The 12294-nt window shown below is 38.2% G+C and overlaps 1 protein-coding gene across 9 annotated transcripts in view; it reads left to right on the top strand.

Annotated features, from left to right (window-relative positions):
* Positions 1–12294, top strand: part of NPEPPS (aminopeptidase puromycin sensitive) — a 96231-nt gene that overhangs the window by 36096 nt on the left and 47841 nt on the right. Inside the window, exon 1 of one of the 9 annotated variants that reach the window (XM_022557710.3) lies at positions 4084–7384. The exons of the other annotated variants lie outside the window; for them this stretch is intronic. The gene's annotated coding sequence lies outside the window, so the exon portion shown is untranslated. Of the gene's footprint in view, positions 1–4083; positions 7385–12294 lie in introns of those variants that run through there. 9 annotated transcript variants of the gene reach the window in all.

Genomic DNA, 12294 nt, shown 5'->3' with positions numbered 1-12294 from the left:
TCCTCTTTCTTCCATTGTTGATCTTAAGAAGTCAGCTCTCAGGCTGTTATTTCTTTAAAAATAGCCCTCCTCCAAACCTCCCTACCCCAGATGCTCATAGTCTTTGTTTTTCTGAAGTTTAACTATACTGTATGCACTTGGATTCCTTTTTATGTAGCCTGCTTGGGATTTGAAGGGCTTGGTGAATCTATGGCTTAATATCTTAAATTGGTTTTAGAATGGTCTTGGTCATTATCTCTTCAGATACTGCTTCTGCTCCATTCTGTCCTCTCATCTGCGCTCTTGGGATTCCAGTTAAATATATGTTTGTTCTCCTAACAGATCCTCCATCTTTCTTATCCTTTCCCGTATTTTTTATTCTTTTGTTATTATGTGCCTTGTTTGGATCTTTTATTCTGGTTTATTTTCCAACTCATTAATTCTTTCCTCAGCTGTATCTAATCAGCTTTTTCAAAAAAATAAATTTATTTATTTATGGCTGCATTGGGTCTTTGTTGCTGCACACAGGCTTTGTCTAGTTGTGGCTAGTGGAGGCTACTCTTTGTTGCGGTGTGTGGGCATATCATTGCGGTGGCTTATCTTGTTGTGGAGCATGGGCTGTAGGCATGCAGGCTTCAGTAGTTGTGGCACGTGGGCTCAGTAGTTGTGGCACTAAGGATCAGTAGTTGTGGCTTGCAGGCTCTGGAGTGCAGACTCAGTAGTTGTGGCGCATGGGCTTAGTTGCTCCATGGCATGTGGGATCTTCCCAGATGGGCTCGAACTCATGTCCCCTGCATTGGCAGGTGGATCCTTAACCACTTTGCCACCAGGGAAGTCCCTAGTCTGCTTTTAAGGTTGTCCATTGAAGGTGTTTTTCTTTGTGTTTTGTTTCAGTTTTTGTTATTGTATATTTTTGTTCTATAATTTATTTTTCCAAGTGTACAGGTTGTTTTTGTGGGGTTTTTTTGGCGGGGGTAGCTTGTCATTCTCTGCCAGATTTTTCAAGCTTGGGCTTTTATCTTCTTGAACATAGTAAGAAAGTATATAAATATATCTGCTAATACCTGGGGACTCCTGTTTTATCATCCATTGTTTTAACTGTTTTCATTTAATTTGTCTTGTCCTCTGATGTGCCAGGGTTTATTTGATTATTGTATGTTAAATTAGGAAAATTATGGTCAAAATAACATGATATTTTCTTTGTCTAGGGAAGATTTTTGTTTACTTCATCTGGGGGTCACTAGTACTAGTTATCTTTTTCCAACATCAGGGCTTCAGATTTTCTGAAGTCTTATTGCATTCCATGTGTGGACTAGTTTTCTTCTTAGTCACCTTTACTATGAGGTTATCACCTTTTGAGGTTCAGGTCCAAAGGAGGAACTGGTTTGCCAAGACCCCTCCCCACTAGTCTTGATGGACCCTGAATTCCAACTTTTGTCCCAAGGGCCTACTAGACTCGGCCTCTAAGGGATGTCTACCAAATCAACAAATGACTCTAGAACAACAGTGGCCTGGCATGGGATAGCTTCCTACTTTTGTAATCCTATTTCTTTTTCATCTTGACTTCCTTATCTTGTTGCTTTTTGATGCTTTTAAGAAGAGATTTTTTCCCCCATCTAACTTTTTTAGTTTTGAGGGAGTTGGGTAAGTGAGAGGGAGAATTTGTTTAAATTATATACTACACCGTTACTTGAAATAAAGTTTCTAATTGTTTTATAGGTGAAGAAACTGAGATCCAAACAGGTTAAGTAATACTGTAAGACCACATAATCAGCGGCAGAACCAGGTCTACAATCTATGTCTTTGTGTTACTCTAGTACTTGTACTAATGATAAGTCATTTTAACTAAATATACAACAGTCATTTAGTTAAAATAGGTATACTCTAGAAGGGATTTCTTTGTTCTCTTGGGCCTGATTTGTATTTGGTATATGGCTAATTCTCTTTAGACTTTTTAGATAGCCTAATGGGGTAGGATCATTATTATATTATATAAATCCATTTCAAAATATGGAACTGTGAATATAGTTACTGCTTGATCTGTAACTGTGCAATACACCAGAATGGTTTCTAAAACCACAGAAACAATATGGTAGGTAGGTTGCCAAAAAACAAAATAAAACCTCATCACATGTTTAATCTAGTACTGAACTATACAGGCGTATGTGGGCTATATAGAATTATGTGGGCTAGGTTTCCTGTTACTTACATACAGCAGTGGCTTGGAGGAAATGACATTCTGAGTTCCACATAGACAATATATAAAGGAACTTTTAAAGTACAGTTGAATTGGAGCTTCTAATGTTGGGATTTTTAGAAGATTTTACATTTGAATCTCAATATAATATGAGAGCAGAATCCATTAGAGGCCTGTTTATATGACATAAGCAATGACAACTTTGGCTGACTTTCTGTATGTTTTTTCTATTTCAATCTTTTAAAAAATGTGGCCTGAGTGTACCACCTTGTAGTTCTCTCTTTGTACTTCCTTTTCTGTGAGTAAATTTCACCATGTTTAAACATAAAGAGGGAGAAAAGTGTATCATGGCTCACCTAATGATTACCTTTCAGTCCAAGATTATTATGCTCAAATATTTTATTTTTTTATTAATTAATGAATCTATTTTTGGCTGTGCTGGGTCTTCGTTTCTGTGTGAGGGCTTTCTCTAGTTGCGGCAAGCGGGGGCCACTCTTCATGGCGGTGCGCGGGCCTCTCACTATTGCGGCCTCTCTTGTTGCGGAGCACAAGCTCCAGACGCACAGGCTCAGTAGTTGTGGCTCACGGGCCCAGTTGCTGTGCGGCATGTGGGATCTTCCCAGACCAGGGCTCGAACCCGTGTCCCCTGCATTAGCAGGCAGATTCTCAACCACTGCGCCACCAGGGAAGCGCTCAAATATTTTAAAAATAAATTTATTTATATATTTATTTTTGGCTGCATTGGGTCTTTGTTGCTGCGTGCAGGCTTTCTCTAGTTATGGCGAGCGGGGGCTACTCTTCATTGTGGTGTGCGAGCTTCTCATTGTGGTGGCTTCTCCTGTTGCGGAGCACGGACTCTAGGTGCGTCGGCTTCAGTAGTTGTGGCACGTGGGCTCAGTAGTTGTGGTTCATGGGCTCTAGGGCGCAGGCTCAGTAGTTGTGGCACATGGGCTTAGTTTCTCCGTGGCATGTGAGATCTTCCCAGACCAGGGCTCGAACCCATGTCCCCTGCATTGGCGGATGGATTCTTAACCACTGCACCACCAGGGAAGTCCCAATCATGCTCAAATATTAATATAAGAAGGCTTTTTTGATGCAGCGAGAGGGAGAAAGAGAGTGTATATGTGTATGTAGAGGGCTAACATTAAAATGTTAAATGAAGTGAGGAAGAAGAGGTGTTGTTCTAAACTTAAAACTTATTGCTTCTTCCAATAAAAATTAATTTAAAAAATCTGACTGCTTCTGCTAAATTTTACTGGTGAAATAACAACTTTAGTTAATTGTAAACTTCCTTCTTGATATAAATGTAGATCTTCTGAAAAACTGTTCTGTACTTTGCTTATCTTGGAGCTTGTTATAAATCAGTACATAAAGAGCTTCCGGGGCTTCCCTGGTGGCGCAGTTGTTAAGAATCTGCCTGCCAATGCAGGGGACACGGGTTCGATCCCTAGTCCAGGAAGATCCCACATGTGGCAGAACAACTAAGCCCGTATGCCACAACTACTGAGCCTGTGCTCTAGAGTCTGCGAGCTACAACTACTGAAGCCCATGCACTGCAACTACTGAGCTCATGCACCACAACTACTGAGCTCACGCACCGCAACTGCTGAACTCACACATCACAACTACTGAAGTCCATGCGCTCTAGGGGCCTGTGTGCCGCAACTACTGAGCCTGCGTGGTGCAACTACTGAAGCCTCCGTGCCTGGAGCCCGTGCCCCGCAACAAGAGAAGCCACAGCAATGAGAAGCCTGTGCATCGCAACGAAGAGTAGCCCCTGCTCGCCGCAACTAGAGAAAGCCTGTGCGCAGCAATGAACATGCAACACAGCCAAAAAAAAAAAAAGTAGCATATTAAAAAAAAAAGAGCTTCCTCCTTTTTATGATTTTTTAAAATTTTTATATATTTATTTATTTATGTATTTATTTTTGGCTGTGTTGGGTCTTCATTGCTGCGCACAGGCTTTCTCTAGTTGCGGCGAGCAGGGGCTACTCTTCGTTGCGATGCACAGGCTTCTCATTGCTGTGGCTTCTCTTGTTGCGGGGCACGGGCTCCAGGCACGGAGGCTTCAGTAGTTGTGGCACGTGGGCTCAGTAGTTGTGGCTCATGGGCTCTAGAGAGCAGGCTCAGTAGCTGTGGCGCACGGGCTTATTGCTCCGCAGCATGTGGGATCTTCCCGGGCCAGGGATCGAACCTGTGCCCCCTGCACTGGCAGGCAGATTCTTAACCACTGTGCTGCCAGGGAAGTCCCCTTTTTATAATTAAATGGAATGAATTTATCATAAATCATTAAGAATCTATGCTGCAATGAATAGTATTGTACATATGTCACATCATTTATCTAGGATAAATTCCTGAAGTGGAATTGCTGGGTCAGAAGGTATTTATATTTGTGATTTTAATTGATATTGTCAAATTGCACTTTATAGAAATTGTATCAACACCTACCAGCTTGTTAGTCAGACACCCTGCTCAGCAGCGTATCTATATCTCAAATTTTTTGATCTTTGTTAATCTGATGGTAAAAAATGATTATTTTGCACTGCCTTTACTTTGCATTTCTTTATATTGTAAAATTTAAATCTTTCATATATTTAAAAAGCCATTTGTATTTCACTTTTCTGTAATCTGTTCAAGTCATTGTCCATTTTACTTGGGTGCTGCCCTTTTTTACTGATTTAACTTTTTCCATAATATGGGTTGTAGTATTTTTTCCCTGATTTGTTATATGTCTTTTGATTTTTGCTTATGGTTATTTTTATAATGCCAAGGTGTTTTGTATTAATGTATTTGTTTCTTTTATAACTTCTAGATCTTAAGACATTTAGTTATTAAAACAAATTTTAAAAATGTTAATTGAAGTAGAGTTGATTTGTAATCTTATGTTAGCTTCACATGTACAGTATAATGATTCAGTATTTTTCAGATTATACTCCATTAAAAGTTATTACAAGATAATGGCTATAATTCCCTGTGCTATACAATATATCCTTGTTGCTGATCTATTTTATACATAGTAGTTTGTATCTGTTAGTCTCATACCCCTGTCTTGCCCCTCCTACCACTGTCTTCCCTTTGGTAATCACTAGTTTTCTATATCTGTGAGTCTGTTTCTGTTCTGCATATACGTTCATTTGTATTATTTTTTAGATTCCATATATAAGTGATTATCATACAGTATTTGTCTTTCTCTGCCTGTCATATTTCACTAAGCATAATATTCTCTAGGTCCATCCACATTGCTGCAGATGGCAGAATTTCATTCCTTTTTATGGCTAATTTTCCATTGTGTGTGTGTGTGTGTGTGTGTGTGTGTGTGTGTGTATCAAACCCATGTCCCCTGCAGTGGAAGCATGGAGTCTTAACCAGTGGATCGCCAGGGAAGTCCCTGTAGCACATCTTTATTTGTTTGTCTGTTGTTGGGCACTTGGGCTGCTTCCGTGTCTTGGCTGTTGTAAATAGTGCTACTGTGAACATTGGGGTGCATGTATCTTTTTGAATGAGTGTTATTGTTTTTTCTGTATTCATACCCAGGAGTGGAATTGCTGGATCATATGGTAGTTCCATTTTTAGTTTTTTGAGGAACCTCCGTACTGTTCCCCATAGTGGCTGCACCAATTTACATTCCCACCAGCAGTGTACAAGACCCTTTTCTCCACATCCTTGCCAACATATATTATTTGTAGACCTTTTGGTGATAGCCATTCTGACATAGGTGTGAGGTGATAATCTCATTGTTGTTTTGATTTGCATTTCTCTAATAATTAGTGGTGTTGAGCATCTTTTCATGTGCTTAAGACATATTTAGAAAGGCTTTTGCCAGCCAGAGATTATTTTTTTAAATCACTATTTTAGTAGTTCCTGTTATTTAAATCTTTGTTCCATCTGGAATTTTCCTAATAGGTATAAGGTATGAATACAACTTAGATTTTTGCTTCAACACCATTTATGGAATAATCCATCTTTTTCCCCACATCCAGTTGCCACCTTTATCATATACTAAATTATATATGTATTTGATTCTTCTTCTTACTCTTTGAATATGCTCTGTATTCGTGTTTAGTTCCATACTTATTATAGTTACTGTAACTTTGTAATATGTTCTGATGTCTGGTAGAGCAAGCCCTCTCGTTACACTTTATTTTTCTGAATTCATTTAGTTCCTCTTATTTATTTTTGCATATGGACATTGGAGTCAGATTGCATAATTATAAAATGAAAAAAATCCTGTTGGTATTTTTATTGGGATCATATGATATGTAACTTAAGAGAATTAACAATATTTAAGATATATCCCCAACTAAGAATATTATTTACCTTTGCATTGTTTGTCTTCTGTGTCTTTAAGTAGTGTTAAAATTTTCTTCGTAAAGATTTTACATATTTCTTATTAAATATATTCCTAGGTGTTTTATACTTTTTGTTGCTATTATGAATGGGGTCTTATCTTCCATTATATCTCCTAGTTATGAGATATACGAGGTTCTTGATCCCTCTATATTAATTTTGTATCATGCTACCTTACTAAATTTTCTTTTTATTTCTAATAGTTTCTCAGTTGACTCTTTTAGATTTTCCTGACATATAGTCTTATCACTTGCAAGCATTGAACTTTTATCTATACCAATTTTATTAAGAGTTTCTATCAAGAGTGGCTACTGAACTTTTATTCTGTTTTCAGCATCTATGGAGTAAATTATATTCCTCTTTTAAATCTGTTTTACTGAATTGGTTTAGTTGTGTTTAAAACACTATAAGAAATGTTTTGGCGTTAAGGTAGATGGTATCCATCTGTTTTTAGTATGACCCCCCTCCTTAAAAATTATAAACTTTTTATTGTGAAAATTATCATTACCTCAGAAAAATGCATGTAACAATTTTACAGCTTAGTACTATAACCCTAAGAACCTCTCACATGCCCCCTTCTTTTTTTTTTTTTTTTTTTTTTTTGCGGTACGCGGGCCTCCCACTGCCGTGGCCTCTCCCGCTGCGGAGCACAGGCTCCGGACGCGCAGGCTCCGCGGCCATGGCTCATGGGCCCAGCCGCTCCGCGGCACGCGGGATCCTCCTGGACCGGGGCACGAACCCGTGTCCCCTGCATCGGCAGGCGGACTCTCAACCACTGCGCCACCAGGGAAGCCCTCATATGCCCCCTTCTGATCGCATCCTCTCCTTCCCCAAAGAGACTACCTTACTTTGACTTTTGAGGTAGGAATTTTCTTTTTTCTTTTTAAAAATATTTATTTATTTATTTGGTTGTTCCAGGTCTTACTTGCAGCACGTGGGCTCCTTAGTTGCGGCAGGGGGCTCCTTAGTTGTGGCACAGGGCTCCTTAGTTGTGGCATGCGAACTCTTAGTTGCGGCATGCATGTGGGATCTAGTTCCCTGACCAGGGATCAAACCTGCGCCCCCTGCATTGGGAGTGCAGAGTCTTATCTGCTGCGCCACCAGGGAAGTCCTCAGTAATTTTCTTAATTTGCTTTATAGTGTGACGATGTAAGTGTGCATCCCTGAGCAATATAACTTAATTTACCCTTTTTTTTTTTGTATTTTATATAAATGGAATCACAGTAAATACTGTGTGGTTGCTTTCACTCAGTATTAAGTTTTAAAGATTTATCCATGTCATTTTGTGTAGCTGCAGTGCCCTGTATTCCATTATAGGAATATACTGAATGTATTTATCCATTCTCCCACTGGTGGACATTGATGAACATCTGGATTGTTTCAGTTTGGGACTACTGTGCACAGTGCTGCTATGTACTTAATGTTCAGGCTGGTGCACATAAGCACACTTTTCCATAAAATATATGCCTAGGAGTGGTCTTGCTAGGTTATAGGGTATACATATCTTTAGGTTATAGCAGTTACATTACTTCCAGGAGTGGATACCATCTTTTCTTGTCCTCATTAACACTTGATATTTTCAGACTTCTTGCTGTTAGCTAACTTGGTGGGTATCTGATGGAGGTTTTAATTTTTATTTCCTGATTTTAATGAGGTTGGTTACCTTTTATATGTATATTGGACATATTTATTTCCTCTATTGTGATGTATCTGTTAAAAGTTTTTTGTCCATTTTTCTACTGGGTTCTGTGTCTTTTTCTTAGAATTTAAAGGCATTCTTTTTATGTTCTGGATATAAGTTCTCTGCCCCTTGTGTGTTACAAATATCTTCTGCATCTTCACTTTCTTAACGGTGCCTCTTTTGTTTTTTTTACAAGTTGCCTTGTTTTTGTTTTTATTTATTTTTGGCTGTGTTGGGTCTTCGTTGCTACACTCGGGCTTTCTCTAGTTGCGTCGAGTAGGGGCTACACTTCGTTGCGGTGTGTGGGCTTCTCATTGTGGTAGCTTCTCTTGTTGCAGAGCACGGGCTCTAGGTGCGCGGGCAGCACGTGGGCTCTAGAGCACAGGCTCAGTAGTTGTGGCACACAGGCTTAGTTGCTCCGTGGCATTTGGGATCTTACCAGACCAGGGCTCGAACCTGTGTCCCCTGCATTGGCAGGCAGATTCTTAACCACTGCACCACCAGGGAAGTCCCTGACCTAGATTTTTTTTAATAAGGAGAGCAGGAGTTACCTCATAATTACTCATTGTGTTATTCATTGATAACACAAATTGGCTTTAACGGCAACAGTAGGTTCCCTTATAGCGGTGTAGGTGTTTACTAAATAAAAGGCATTGTATCCCTCTTGAGGCCTATTATGGCAGAAGAGAGAACGAGAATTAACATATTAAGTGACAAAGTGGGAAAGGCCAGCTGAGAGGGGGGAAATTACAATGAAGTAAAGCAGATTCACAAAGGGGCCTGAGGATCCTGGTATTCTTTGTGGAAGTAAGCAGGGTAATTTAAAGGAAAGGTATTGGACCAGATAGGATACCTGCACAAATATTGAACAAACTCTTTGTTCTAGAAGAACTCATGTGAGAGAGGTTCTCAAATTTTGTCAGAGACTAAGTGGTACAGTGATTAAGAGTGTCTGCCTTCTTTTGGTTATAGTTAGAGAGTTTTGCACTGGCTGATTGTACAAAGAAGATGAGCCACTTCACTTTTGTGTTTTCTAAAGATGAGTATGGTTTTTGAATTACGGTTGGCCAAAGTCCTAAAGACCTAGGCAAGAGTGCCTCCTTGTCAATAAGCCACACTTGGAAAACCCAGAATGAGAACACATATTCATTAGATTTTTTTGATAAATGGGCTCCCTATAAAAATTTGACCAGGATCTCAAAAGGAATATCTTTAAAAAGATTTTTTTAAACAATTAAAATTTTTTTCATAGTTAATATGTACACATGATGCCAAGTTCAAAAGATATGTAGTACTAAGTAAGCCTGCTAAGTAAGGCCTCTCCAGCCTTCCAGCTCTCCTGCGTGGAGACAAAGTTGTCAGGTTTGTATGTATCCTTCCTCAGATTGTTCTATGCATTTACAGACATATATGTGTATATACATTCATGTGTGTGTGTCTGTATATCTACGGATATCTATAGATATATGGATGTGTGTGTGTCTATATTTCTATATATACATATGTAATGTGTGTGTGCTCATAAATGATAGCATACTGTGTTCTGAAATTTTTTTTACTTAAGTCAAAATTATATCCTAATTGGTTTTTAAAAAGTGACATTTAAAATCCAATTTATAGGTCTATCTTGTTATGAACTTTGTAGGTATATATTGTCATGAGTAAACTTTTATAGTCAAAGTGAATATTGTTCGTAGTTTTGAGTATAAGATCTTTCTTGTTACAGTTTTATACATGCTATGGTTATATTCAAATTTTGCTTCTGTTTATTTGATTACTAAAATACATACTTAACACATGCATGCTTATTCCCAAATAGGTATGTTTATATCCATAGATTTGAAAATGCCAATTACATTTAATTTTTTTGTGAAATGTAGCACTCCATGATAAGTAATTTGTCATAACCAGACACTATGCTAAGCACTTTGCATAGAGTATATTATATAATCTTCAAATAACTAAGGAGTAGGTAATGATTTTAATTTTACAAGTATGACAATGAAGGCTCAGAGAGTTGAATAACCATATATGCCTGATTATAAGATTCCTACTCTCCCATTTAAAATATTTTTTAAAAAGCTTTTTAATCAAGGTTAAGTTTGGTTAAGTTTAATTTTATTGTTTATACATGATGTAGGAAAGTGTCTACTTATAATGCTCAGTTTACATGTATACATTTTAAATTATAAATATGTTAATATAAACTGTTATTGATACATTAGTATTAAATTAATATGAACATTAATTTAGAAATATTACCTTTTCTTCTCTACTTCAATGAAGTATATTTATTCAGACTTTTCATATGTATTTTAGTATTAATGGCTTTCCACACTTTGAACAATCTAATTGTTCCAGAGCAAATATTATCTTCTAAGGTATTTGAGATAGATCCCTTTTTGAATCACTGTATTATGTTTTAATTGGAAAATTTCTCTCTAGCTATAAATCCCCATTCATATAACATTAGTAAAGGTTTTTTTTTTTTAATATTTATTTATTTATTTGGTTGCACTGGCTCTTAGTTGTGGCAGGCAGGCTCCTTACTTGTGGCATGCATATTGGGATCTAGTTCCCTGACCAGGGATCAAACCCAGGCCCCCAGCATTGGGAGCGTGGAGTCTTATCCACCTGCGCCAACTTATTCCCTGCACCACCAGGGAAGTCCCAGGGTTTTTTTATTAATGTATTTTGTGTGGATGGTATTGATGATCTCTATGATATAATCACTTAGTCTGTTGCTTTTTAAAGTGATCTATTTGTGCTGCTAATATTTACTAAACCTACTATGTTCCAGAAACCATTCTAGCATTGGAGGTAGAATTGTGGACAAAACCAAGAATCAACATTCCAGATACATATATTCAATCTGGAAAGAAAGACAGTAACAAATATGTGGTGTAAAGTAGTGATAAGTACTCAGAAATCACATAAGAGGATATAGAGTGAAGATTGTTGTTTAAGATGATAGAACAGATTTCTAAAGAAGTGATTTGAGCAGAGACCTGAATGACATAAAATGTGTAGGTAACTGGATAAAGAATTTTCCATGAAGTTGCAGAAACTCTGAGGTTGGAGAATGCTTACAGTCTTTGAGGAACAACAGTGAGGCACCAGCAACAAAATATGAGTTCTAGTCATTGCTCCGTATCTTCAATGACATTTTGTTATGTTTCATGTGTACAACATTATATTTCTACTTCTGTATACCATACAGTGTGCTCACCACCAAAAATTTCATTTCTGTTCATCACTATACAGTTGATCTCCTTTACCCATTTTGCCCTCTCCTGGGCACCCTCCACCCCCAGTAACCACTACTGTGTTCTCTGTATCTGCATGTTTGTTTTTGTTTGATTTAGTTTGTTCATTTATTTTGCTTTTTTAAAATTAGTTTTGTTTTATATTCCACATATCAGTAATATCATATGGTATTTGTCTTTCTCTATCTGACTTATTTTACTTAGCATAATAACCTCAAGGTTCATCCGTGTTGTGGCAGATGGCAAGATTTCATCTTTTTATGGCTGAGTAATATTCCATTGTGTATATATCCCACATCTTTATCCATTTATCTGTTGATGGGTGCTTAGGTTGTTTCCATATCTTGGCTATTGTAAATGAGGTTGTGATGAACATAGGGGTGCATATATCTTTTGAATTAGTGTTTTCTTATTCTTTGGATAAATACCCAGAAGTGGGATAGCTGGATCATATGGTAATTCTATCCATTCATTCATTCATTCTTTCATTCATTCATTTATGGCTGTGTTGGGTCTTCATTGCTGCACACGGGCTTTCTCTAGTTGTGGTGAGCGGGGGCTACTCTGTGTTGTGGTGCGTGGGCTTCTCATTGCAGTGGCTTCTCTTGTTGCAGAGCTCTGTAGTTGTGGCACTCGGGCTCAGTAGTTGTGGCACACAGGCTCAGTTGCTCTGCGGCATGTGAGATCTTCCCAGACCAGGGCTCAAACCCGTGTCCCCTGCATTGGCAGACGGATTCTTAAACCACTGCGCCACCAGGGAAGTCCCGGTAATTGTATTCTTAAATTTTTGAGGAATCTCCATACTGTCTTCCATAGTGGTGGCT

Source organism: Delphinapterus leucas, chromosome 19 (assembly GCF_059928025.1).
Source record: "Delphinapterus leucas isolate spDelLeu-1000000601 "Yukka" chromosome 19, BTC_Dleu_Yukka2, whole genome shotgun sequence".
Classification (NCBI taxonomy): Eukaryota; Metazoa; Chordata; class Mammalia; order Artiodactyla; family Monodontidae; genus Delphinapterus; species Delphinapterus leucas.
This window is presented reverse-complemented; position numbering and strand designations above follow the sequence as displayed.